We start from the raw sequence: 12,408 nt of genomic DNA, 5'->3' as shown, positions 1-12,408 counted from the left end.
TATGTCACATTTCTCAGAAGAAATGCAGGCCCCAAATAATGTCGATAAGTCAAAACTCAAGACACCCCAAAGCGGGGAGCTTTTGTGACCCTTAAACAGGCAAGATCCCAGAACTCAGGTGCATCTGGGCAGAACTCTCTGAAAATGAGGTTCTTCCTCACGTGATACAAAGCCAGGCTTTCAAACTCCAGAGTCATGTATGAAATAACACAAAGGACATCCACATCACATGAGAGGTGACACCAGCTGACAAAGGCCACCTCACGGGGTGTGCACAGCAACAGCACAGAGGACGTTCAGGTCATGTTGAGCCAGCACATCAGATTCTCAGGACAGGATGACCAGGAACACTACGCAACACCTGCAGTTAGACCTGAGGGACCATGGGGACTGCACAGCCAGCAGTCAGACGCTCAGAGCAGGATGGCTGAACAGTGACGCACACACCCCAGTTTCAACAGAGGGAAAGATCTCTCCAGGCAAGAACAGGAAGAAACCTTTAAATGTTCTTAATGTGTCACAGAACTGAGACTGGCTGACTTCTGCCCTTCCCATCCCTGCTTCTTTGTTGGGTCATACGGGGAATCGATATCACCAGGAGGGACCCTGTGTCAGTGAAGTCAAAGGACACCTGTGCTCCTACATTTGCCTCCGGGCTCTCTCCTTCTCAGCCTGGGCCCCTCCTCCTGCAGTCACCTCCCTGAGCTTCTTTTGGGCTAAATCCTCCAGAGACATAGACAGATTTCAGACTCTGGTCATGAACGTGATCCCACCCCTTCTCTGATGTCCTACACAGGTGCTCAGAAGTCCTCGGACAGTCCTGTCCAAGTCTGCTGGCTGACCCCAGGCCGGCGTCCCTCACAGCTGTTGAAGGGTCTGAAAGAGGACAGGAGCTCAATCTTCCCTGCGGAGGGCAGGCTGCAGGCTCCCAGTGGCTGGACTTACCCTCTGGAGCCCCAGGCTGAGGCCTCTGGGAACCTGTGGCGAGAAACACGGTCACACACAGGACTAACGAGTCCTTTGAAGAGGACATGAGCATTCACTCTTCAGACGTTCAACATGGGGGCAAGGCTGATGGAGATCCATCCTGCCTGGGTCCCCCTTCCTTCCCTTCCCTTCCCTCCCTCCCTCCTTACCTCGGTACAGTGGTGGAGTATGGAACTCCAGAACTGTCCCTCCACAAAAGCCATATGAGCAATTCTGGCAAAAACAGTCAGAATTGCCTTTTTTTAAAACTAGAAGTTAACCAAAGTTACCAGCTGCCGGGTTTCTGTTCTCACGACTAAAAGGCTCAGGGGTCACTCTAGTTAAACTGGGCTCACTGGGCTGCACGAAATAACCACACAAGAGACACAAATACCTTTTTCTTTGGGGTTGCTGTGACGGCTCCTCTGACCTTAAGGGTCTGCTGGGAGAGAGAGAGAGAGAGAGAACACACACACACACACACACACACACACACACACATGCTGACCCCTTTTATTGAGGGAAGCTATTCAAATGAGGCAAGGGGTCAGGTTTCAGGGGCTGAGTCTATCTTCATGATGTCCACTGTCAGCAGGTTGACTGACACCTGGGTAGGCCACACCCAAGGGCACAGTAAGAGGAGGGGACACACACAAGGCACTTCCATGGAAGATTCTATCCTAAACAGGGCAAGGGGTTATATTACAAAGGAACAGGTGAGCATAGCTCCACCCATGGGGCTGTAGCAAGACACACCCATTTCTGTGACTGAGCGCCTCAGCACCCAGCTGGGGAGTGTAACTCAGTCACCCGTAAGCTTGGCCTCCCACAGCCAGCAACCAGTCAATGTTTCATCCAGAAATGCTATCTGCATCTTCATAAAAACAGCAACTCTGTGGCATTTCCCTCATCCTGGTCCACCCTGGGCTCCCAGTTCTCAGTGGTGTGGAAGATGATACCCCATTCGTGGTAGAAGTACCAGTACTGCCAGGGCAGAACCACCTCGTCCACCAGGGGCTATGGCTGGCTTTCATCTGTATAGTGGCTTAAGGGAGGAATGGCTCAAAAAAAAAAGGGTAAATGCCGCAGTCCGTCTGCAGCAAACTAGCCAGGGGATGACGAATAATTTGTGTATGTTGATACAGCAGGAGTAGGAGCCGTTTATTGCAGGACAGGAGCAGTATTTATACATTCCACAGAGCTTATCTAATTAGCATAAACTAGATACATCAGTCAACCAATAAGGAATCTCTAGACTTAATGGCTCGCTTTTGTTACTTCTCAAACCACTCCCTCTGGCATTTTGCCAGGCACCATCCAGACTTGTTTACCAACTCTAACATTCCCCTGGCAAAATGCCAGGTGTTATTTTTGACTTGTTTACAGACTCTAACAGGTAAACTCTTCCTAAGTAATTTTATGAGGTCAATATTCCCCTCATACTACAGCCAGATGAAAGATACCACAAAGATGACAACCATCTAGAAATATCCCTTGGGAATCCGATTTTATTTTTTCTTTATGGTGCCAAGAGAGGGATCCAGGGCCTCTCATAGGCTGGGAAGTGCTCTACCACTGAATGTTACTGTACCCAGATGTTAATGATCTTAGCAAAACACTAGCAACTGAATCCAGCAATACCTTAAGTGTATGCTTATATACACTATGGCCAAGTAGGGTTTATCCCAGGAATGTGGAGAGATTCAGCATTACAAAATCAATGCAGTATACCTTATTAACAATGAAGGGGGAAAATCCCACTAATCATCTCAACAGATCGAGCATTTTGCAAAATCCAACACCCTTTCATAATAAGTAAATACACACACATACACACTCAACACACCATCCGGATGAAGGGCATCAACGGAGAAAACTACAGCTAACATTATACTTCACAGAAACTAGAAGGGTTCTCCCCTGGATGTCCATTTTAACCACTTCTTAAAAAAAAAAAAAATCTGGTATTGGGGATCAAGCCAGGAATACTTTACCACTGAACCACATCCCCAGTCCTTTTTAATATTTTATTTGGAGTAAGGGTCTCCCTGAGTTTCTGAGAGTCTTGCTAAATTGCTGAGACTGGCTTTAAGCTTGTGATCCTCCTGCTTCAACCTCCCGAGTCCCTGGGATTACAGACTGTGCTCCACACCCAGATCCATTCTCACTACTTCTGCATAACACTGTAATGGCAGCTCTAGCCAAGAAATTCAGAGGAAAAAAAGAAAAAAGTCATCCATATCAGAAGGAACAAATAAGACTGTCTCATTTCACAGATAGAATCATTTTATAGCTAGAAAACACCAAAGAATACACTCCACCAAAAAGCTTTCTAAGCTATCACGTTGGTTCAGCAAAATTATCGGATACAAGGTCAATATGAAAAAATCACTTGTATTTCTATATAAACCAATGAATGACCCAAAATGATATCATGAAAACAACTGTTTAACCAAGAAAGTGCGAGAATTATACAATGAAAGCTACAAAACCCTGACAAAAATAATTAAAGAGAGCCAAGTAAGTAGAAAGTGTTTAGGGACTGGAATATTTAATATTGTTAGAACAGCAATAGTCCCCAAAGCGACCTAAAGATTTGCTGCCATCCCTATCAAAATCTTAGCTCCCTTTATTTATAGAATGCACAACCTATCCTTAAATTTATAAGGAATTGCAAGGAACACCAAATAGTGAAAACCATCTTGAAAATGAACAAAGTAAGACATTTCTTCCATTTTGAAACTTAGGAGAAAGCTAATGATCAAAACAGTGTGATAGGAGTGTAATGACACACAGGTGGACAAGGGAACAAAAAAATCTAGAAATAACCCCCGTGTACACTGTTGACTGCCTTTGGACAGGGCAGCAAGACCACTCAGGGGGAAGATACGATGACGGTGACTGGATGCCTACACGCAAAAAGAATGAATTTGGTCTCCTACACACACCACCCACAAAACTCAAAGTGGATCAAAGATTTAAATGTAAGAGATACAACTATAAAACTCTGATAAGGAAATGTAAGTATAAATTTTGTGGATCAAGGATTAGGCAACAGCATCATAAATATGGCACCAAAGCACAAGTAATAACAAAAAAAAAAAAAAAAAGACAAATTGGATTTCAACAAAATTAAAAAGTTTATTGGATCAAAGGATTACCACCAAGAGCTGACTGACAACAGACTCTGAGTAGGTTTGGCATTTCAGGCTGCAAGACCAGGAGCTGAGGCTCCCTCAAATAGCTCAAGCAGAAGAGAAATGGAGGAACCATAGAACATTAAGGATGAATTCAGAGAAATACAATTGATCAACAAATATATGGAAAAGTGTTCAACATCTCTAGCAATTAGAGAAATGCAAATCAAAACTACTCTAAGATTTCATCTCACTCATGTCAGAATGGCAATCATCAAGAATACAGGCAACAATACATGTTGGCGAAGATATAGTGAAAAAGGCACACTTATACATGCCTGGTGGGACTGCAAATTGGTGCAACCACTATGGAAAGCAGTGTGGGGGTTCCTCAGAAAACTGGGAATGGAACCGCCATTTGACCCAGCTATTCCACTCCTTGGTTTATACACAAAGGACTTAAAATCAGCATACTACAGTGATGCAGCCACATCAATGTTTATAGCAGCTCAATTCACAATAGCTTAACTATGGAACCAACCTAGGTGTCCCTCAATAGATGAATGGATAAAGAAAATGTGGTATGTATACTCAATGGAATATTACTCAGCTTTAAAGAGTGAAATCATGGCATTTGCCAGTGAATGATTGGAATTGGAGAGTATCATGCTAAGCGAAATAAGCCAATCCCACAAAAACAAAGTCCAAATGTTTTCTCTAATATGCGGATGCTAATTCACAATAAGGGGGGGGGGTGACACTAAAGAAGAATAGCATTACCTTAGATTAGGTAGAGGGAAGTGATGGGAGGGGAGGGGAGGGAGGGGATGTGGGATAGGAAAGACAGTAGAATGAAACAGACATGATTACTGTATGTACATATATGACTGCATGACCAATATGATTCTGCAACATGTACACTCAGAAAATGAGAAATTATATCCCATCTATGTCTGATATATCAAAGTACATAAAAGCATTCTACTGTCATGTATAACCAATTAAAAAAATAAAATCAACTTAAAAAAAAAAAAAGGATGAATTCAGGAAGACCTGAGACCACGAAAAACTTGCCTGCTCTCACACTGTTTTCCAAGGAGAGGTCTAGTTCACCCAGCTCACAATCGTCCTGTCAGATGGATAAGCCCTCTGCGGTAGCAGATGTTAGAGCCCAAAGGCCACATACACGGTTTTATTTAAGTGAAATGTTCAGAAGATGCTGAAAACATCCTCCTCCATGAAAGTTGTCAACCAAAGTCCTGGAAAAGACCTTGATCCCAACGACCTTATCGACCTTATCGCTAAGCAAGAAGAGGTGCAGAGACAGTCCTCCCAGGATCCTGCTGGGCGAAGACTCCCTGCAGGCTGCCTGAACACTACCTGCAAGGAGTGCAGCTGTAAAGGCCACTTTGGAAAAGGTTGTTTCATGCCGCCAGGTGGGACCACTCTGATACCCGATGAGGAAGACAAGGAAGAAGGGACAGTCGCAGAATTTAAGAAGCTTCAACCATGAGAAATCCTTCCCGAAAAAGAAAGAAGAAAAAGAGGCAGGTCATCTGATGACAGCTCAGCCTGAGCGACAGAGAGCGAGGCCCTCGTCACAAGGCAGTAAGGCGACACAGCAGCAGCCCAGGAGGAGCTCAAGGGTGGACGAAGAGAGGAAGGAGGAGAGCGGTGAGCGGCCAGGGGCTCCTGGCAGACTCACTAGTGACAATATGGCCTCCCGCCCACCGGCCTCCACGGGAGATGGCTTCCCCCTCATGCAGCAAGCAGGTGTCGCGGCTGCAGGTCAAAGGCCTGAGTGAGTTCTTTTCTCACTGCTCCTGATCCCGAGTGGCCCTGAAGCCCACCCATCCATTCACCCCACTTCCTTCAATCAGCAGGAGGTCCTTGTACCTCCCCAGCTGCCCGTCAGAGCTGGATGCCTTTGACGAAGTCCAGGCTAAAGCCCCAAGCACTGCTGTGGAGGGGACCCAAGCACTGCTGTGGAGGGGACCCAAGCACTGCTGTGGAGGGGACCCAAGCACTGCTGTGGAGGGGACCCAAGCACTGCTGTGGAGGGGACCCAAGTACTGCTGTGGAGGGGACCCAAGCACTGCTGTGGAGGGGACCCAAGCACTGCTGTGGAGGGGACCCAAGCACTGCTGTGGAGGGGACCCAAGTACTGCTGTGGAGGGGACACAAGCACTGCTGTGGAGGGGACACAAGCACTGCTGTGGAGGGGACACAAGCACTGCTGTGGAGGGGACACAAGCACTGCTGTGGAGGGGACACAAGCACTGCTGTGGAGGGGACACAAGCACTGCTGTGGAGGGGACACAAGCACTGCTGTGGAGGGGACACAAGCACTGCTGTGGAGGGGACCCAAGCACTGCTGTGGAGGGGACACAAGCACTGCTGTGGAGGGGACCCAAGCACTGCTGTGGAGGGGACACAAGCACTGCTGTGGAGGGGACCCAAGTACTGCTGTGGAGGGGACACAAGCACTGCTGTGGAGGGGACCCAAGCACTGCTGTGGAGGGGACACAAGTACTGCTGTGGAGGGGACACAAGCACTGCTGTGGAGGGGACCCAAGCACTGCTGTGGAGGGGACGCCTGGCTGCAGCTGAGCAGCGATGGCGCCTTCCTGACGGCCTGTCTAGAACCAGCTGATGGCTTAGTCCCTGCTGCACCCCTGGGAGCAGAGGGAAACTGTCAGCAGGAGGGAAAACATGGTGAGAAGCAGTGCTCTCTTCTTCCATTCGCAGAGTGGTTCTACAGGCTAGAAGCCACAGCCAGTGGCCACAGCCATAAAACCATTGTTTGAAGTGTGACTTATTTTGTGTATAACATTCCAACAGAACACTGAAGCAGACATCTGAAGCCAAGATCATTGCTCTGCTTTCTGTTTATTACTATATGAGTTGGCCACTTCCACTTCAGATCTCTACTTGAATTCCTGGCACTAAATGGAAATGTGTTTGGTTTTAAACTTAAAAAAAAAAAAAAAGTTTAACAACAACCAACAGAATGTGTGAAAATATTTTTAAATACTATGTCTGATGAAAATCTATCCAGAAGGGGCTGGGCATACAGCTCAGAGGTAGAATGCTGTCCTAGCAAGCTTAAGGCCCTGGGTTCAATCCTCTGCATTAAAAAAAAAAAAAAAAAAAAAAAAAAAAAAATCCCAAATTAAGAACTGTTATAACTCAGGAACAACAACAACAACAAAAATTAAAAATATGCAAATGACCTAAAGAGACATTTCTCAAAAAAAAAAAAAAAATGCAAATGGCTAGTAAGCACATAGAACTCTGTCAGGGGAATTAATGGATAAACAACATGTAGACTATAACTGAATCGCAAATGGGAATAAATGCTGTAATGTGTGTGAATCTTGAAAACATTATGCTAAGTGAAAGACGCCAACACAAGAGGCCACATGTATGACTTTATTTAAATGAAATGTTCAGAAGAGGCAAATCCATGAAGACAAAATAGATAAGTGCTTCCTGGGGTGGGGAAAGGGAAGAAAGAGGCGACTGCTCAGGGGCATAGGGGCTCTTTGGGGGTGAAGAAAATGTTCTGAAATTAGACAGCAGTGATTGCTCTCCAACACTGTGAATATACTGAACCCTGCTAGGTGTGCACCTAGGAGAGATTTATTCCCCAAATCCTGTGCAAATGTTTATTTTGTTTAGCATAATATCCAAAATTCCAAGCAGCCACGGCACCCTTCAGCAGGTAAATGGATAGGCACAACCACACAACAGAGATCCCTTGACAATAAAAAGCCCCGACTCACCCAGCAGCATGGATGAATCTTAAACACGTTTTGCTAAGTGAAAGAAGCAGACCCCAAAGGCAGCCTGTGGCAAGATTCCATTTATATGAAACACTGCAAGGGCAAAGCTTTAGGAATCTTGACAGTAGTTTGTTAGGGGAGCTTATAATAGGAGAAGCTCGGGCATTTTTTAGGGTGATGGAAATTGGTGAAGGCATTCCTGCACCCGCTGCAGGAACAGGGTCACAGCGTGGCACCATCTGGAAACTGGAGCCATTAGGAATGTTAACTGTTTTGTTTATGATACTCATGATATGGATAACAGGGCATACGTCATCAATAGTAAAAGTATGGATCACCTGAGATTGCAGGAAAATTCCCAGAATGAGACCAAGGATACAATTGAGGCATGCCATGAGGTGCGTCTCAATGTCTCTCAGGATACAAACAATGGTGTTATTCATCAAGCTTAAACAAGAAATATTTATTCCATGGTTAACAATTTATACTACCCCCCCCAACCCCATATTAAAGCCGCAACCTGTACAATAGCCTAGTTACAGAAAAACAATTGCTGTGCCACAGTACAAGGACCACCGTATGTAGCTTATGGTATCCCCTCGAGGACAAGAGGCTAATAAAAATACATTCTCCAACCAATAGACCCTCCTTTGCTTTACGCAGAAACTTTTGATGAAAATGGCACATCCACACAACAGAGATCCCTTGACAGTAGTTAATATAAATGACAAATAGGTTGAGGCGCAAAGCCTGCCCTTTAGTTCAAGATTACAAAGACATGAGAATTGGTGTGTTTTGACTAAGGATCAAGGAAGTTCTTTAAGAAAGCAGTTGAATAGGTCATATGAAAAAAGGGAATTACCTTGGAAATTAAAATAGAATAATGTAAAATTAGCATAGATATGTTTTAGAGGCACTTCAGAGTAGCAGGCTTTTAAATAATAGACTTTCACTGCCGCAGTCTGGCTGCAGCAAAATAACGGGGGGGGGGGGGGGGGGGGTGTGACGAACAACTTGTGTACGTTGATACAGCAGGAGTGGAAGCCGTTTATTGTAGGACAACAGAGGTATTTATACATTTTGCACAGCTTATCTTAATTAGCATAAACTAGATACATCAGTCAACCAATAAGAAATCTCCACACATAAATGGCTCCCTGGGGTTACTTCACAAACCACTCCCTCTGGCATTTTGCCAGGCACCATCCAGACTTGTTTACAGACTCCAACATTTCACTACTTTAAGTGTGTTTTACTGAGATTTTAGTTTAGAAGTAAGAAAGCTTACCAATAATCATAAGTGTTCCTTAAAGATTAATGAAATGATTATAGGTATGCTTTAAAGTTAGAAGTGAGTAATAGGTCAGGAGTCATGTAGTCTAGTTGCGTTGCCTAGCACCTAGTGACTGACATGAAAATGAAAAGCTTAATCATGATTGTCTAAGGTTACAGAAAAATATTTTGAACAATGTACTCAATATCTTTGGTAATCAATGTATATCAGAAAAGATTGTAATTCTTGAAAATTATATAAATCAAAAAGGTTTCGGGCTTTGAAGCTATCCATTAACTACTTGAAAAAACACCTGTAAAAAAGGTATAAAAATAAAGGTTCCTCCAGGGGCAGAGAGATGTCTTCTGGAGGTTGCTCATAACTTTCAGCCTGTCATCCCAACTCTTCTTCTTTTGCAGACGCCACTCATCCTTCATGACTTCCTGGACCCTCACTCCCCCTGCCAGGGCTGGACCCCGGCAGGAAATAATCTGTATCATACTGTGGTAGGGCAGTCAACACTGTGCAATTTTCAAAATTAACCACTTTAGAAAGAAAAATTAAATCTTAGTAAACTCAAATTTTAGAAACTCAGCCAGGAGATTGGGGTTATCCTAGGATAAAACATAGGCTATGAAAGAAGTGTCCTGTATTACAAACCTATGGCATGACACCAGTGACACAGCTAAGGAATAAAGGTGATTTAATAGACTTTGGAAATGACTGGAAACAAATGCTAAAGGAAAAGCAACTATACACAAGCACTGTGCAAGCTCCAGCCTGGACTCACAACTGTTCCCGACACAGCGCCCAGGGAGTGAGTCCTGGTCCTTTGTTCAGTGAGATTTTATAGGTTTTGGGGGGTTACTCTATGCATCACAACATCACACAGCAAATCATTCCACACCTGCGGGAAAGTCAAACAACAACCCTTAACATTGATTAGCACATTCACTGGCAGGAACAAGTTGGGTAGGGGTGATTGGTTAGTACAAGAGGGGGGGGATTCCTTTGAACTGATTGGTTTAGGCCACGAGGGGTGAACATGCTGAACTACATGGTTTCCCAACACGTTATCCACCACCATAAACTACTTGGGGGTCATCTGGCATCCCAGGTATTTCCCTGTCTCATGCTGATTGGTGGTTGCTAGGGGGGTTGCTATGGGTCCTCACCTAGCCTGACTGAGTCAGGGACACCTGGTGCCACAGACCTCTCCTGTTATTTACAGACAAACAACTCAGTAGGGTGGGTATGTGCCTGGGAGTACTCTGTGGGTTTTTCCAAGGATAAGGGTCACGCCCCCTCCTTGGACAGGCCTTGAGGTAGAAGCTGCTGTTATTTATTTATTTTCAAAAATGGAGTCACATTAGTTTCTCATCTTCATTTTACTGTAGCTCAATTTAACCATTAGTGATTTCTTTTCAATTGTTTGTCTCTACTGTGAGGCCACAAAGACACCTCTATGTAGTGTGTACCAGTAGTGTTTTAACCCCCTCATATATAGTTTGGGAGTTCACTTGAATTTGATTTTTGTGTATGATATGAAATGGGCTTGAAATTTTTTGAAAGAAATTTTATATAGCTATTCAATTGCCCAAAACCATTTACTGAAGAGTATCACTTTAGTCATAAATCAAGCATTCACATGTTCATAGATGTTCTGTACTCTCAATTATAAGCACTATGAGCCTATCCTAGTGCCAATACTACACCGTCTCAATTGCTATGGCTTTATACAAACCTTAGATGGATGGTGGAGCAAGCTCCCCCATTTTTCTGTATCTTCTAGAATATCAAAACTATTTTACAATTTTGCTTTTTTATATGTATTTTATCATCTAATCTACAGTGACTCAACATGAATCTTCATATAATTTTGCAGAAAACTGATATAGCATTGCAACTACAATCTATGATGTAAACTTCCATTTATTTGAATCTTCTATTTACAATATTTATGGTTTGTAAACAGAGATCCTAAACATTTATTAGATTTATTACCAGGTATTTGGCATATTTCTATCACAAATGATATTTTATCTCATTTTGTAATTGCCTACTGCTGATACTTATCCATGTAAGCCAGTTTTGTATGTAGAGATAGGCCCTGATAAACCCAGCCTAATTCCCTTTTAAGATTGGGAGCCATCTTGTCAAAAGGCATAAAAAGTTAATTTCTGCTTTACTATAAATTACTGCGATTTCTAAACTTGCTTGGAATGACTGCCAGTGCCTTGAACTCACCCATGCCTGTTTTTCGCTGACCAGATAGCAACCCTCTCTGAAACCTTAGTGGCACTTCAAAAATTCTAATGTTGGAATCTAAATTTACTCCCTAAGTGCTGAACCATTTAGACCATTAACCTACTACCTGCCTTTGTATTATGTTTGTCAAAATCCTGTTATCTGTAAGTTCTCAAGACACTCCCCTTTTGCAACTTTTTGTGCTATAAAGCTGTGCTCCTAGAAAGCTGGAGTGCTGTCTTCTATTCCCATGGATTTGGGGAGAGACAGCCCCGGCTGGCCAGAATTACAAGCTTGCTTTAATTGGATTTAAATTTGAGTCGATGGTCATTTCTTTGCATGGTGGTTTAACAATCCAAAAACTTTTCTGTGATGATTTAGATATTAGCTGTCCTTTAGAAGCTCATGTGTAATACAACGAAAGAAAGTATAGAAGTGCAACGATTGCATTATGAAAGTCTTAACCTCATCAGTGCATTAATCCACTTGAATGGATTAAGTGGGTGGTGACTGTGGGCAGGTAGGATGTGGCTGGAGAAGGTGGGTAACTGGGGGTGTGACCCTGGAGTTTATATTTTGTCCCTGGTAAGTGGAGCTCTATGCTTCTTTGTTACCATGTGCTGAGTTGCTTTCCTCCACCATACCCTTGAAGCCAGAATTAGACAGGAAGTCAGTAGAGATGGGTAAATTGAGTCAGATCAGATGAGTCAGGCCAATTTTAAGTGAGTCCAGCAAGTTGGAGACTGAGGGAGTGAAAATTAATTCCTTCAGATCCCTTATCAAAAACCTGCCCCTGCTCCAACCTGTTGCCAGGGTCACCTGTCCCAGGAATTGCCCCTCCCTACAGGGAGCTATAAGGTTGTTAATTAATGTGTCCTGGGCTGCTCCACCCTGCCCTTCCCCTCAGCCCACCTGTTCCCACCTTTTGGCCATCCCACCGAGCATTCCTGGGCCTAGTCACCTGGGCCTAGTCTTGTATGCAGGAAGGAGAGAGATAAGG

This window comes from Marmota monax, unplaced genomic scaffold (genome assembly GCF_021218885.2).
Source record: "Marmota monax isolate L192 unplaced genomic scaffold, Marmota_monax_Labrador192_F-V1.1 WCK01_AAM20220418_F8-fsc00141, whole genome shotgun sequence".
NCBI lineage: Eukaryota > Metazoa > Chordata > Mammalia > Rodentia > Sciuridae > Marmota > Marmota monax.
This window is presented reverse-complemented; position numbering follows the sequence as displayed.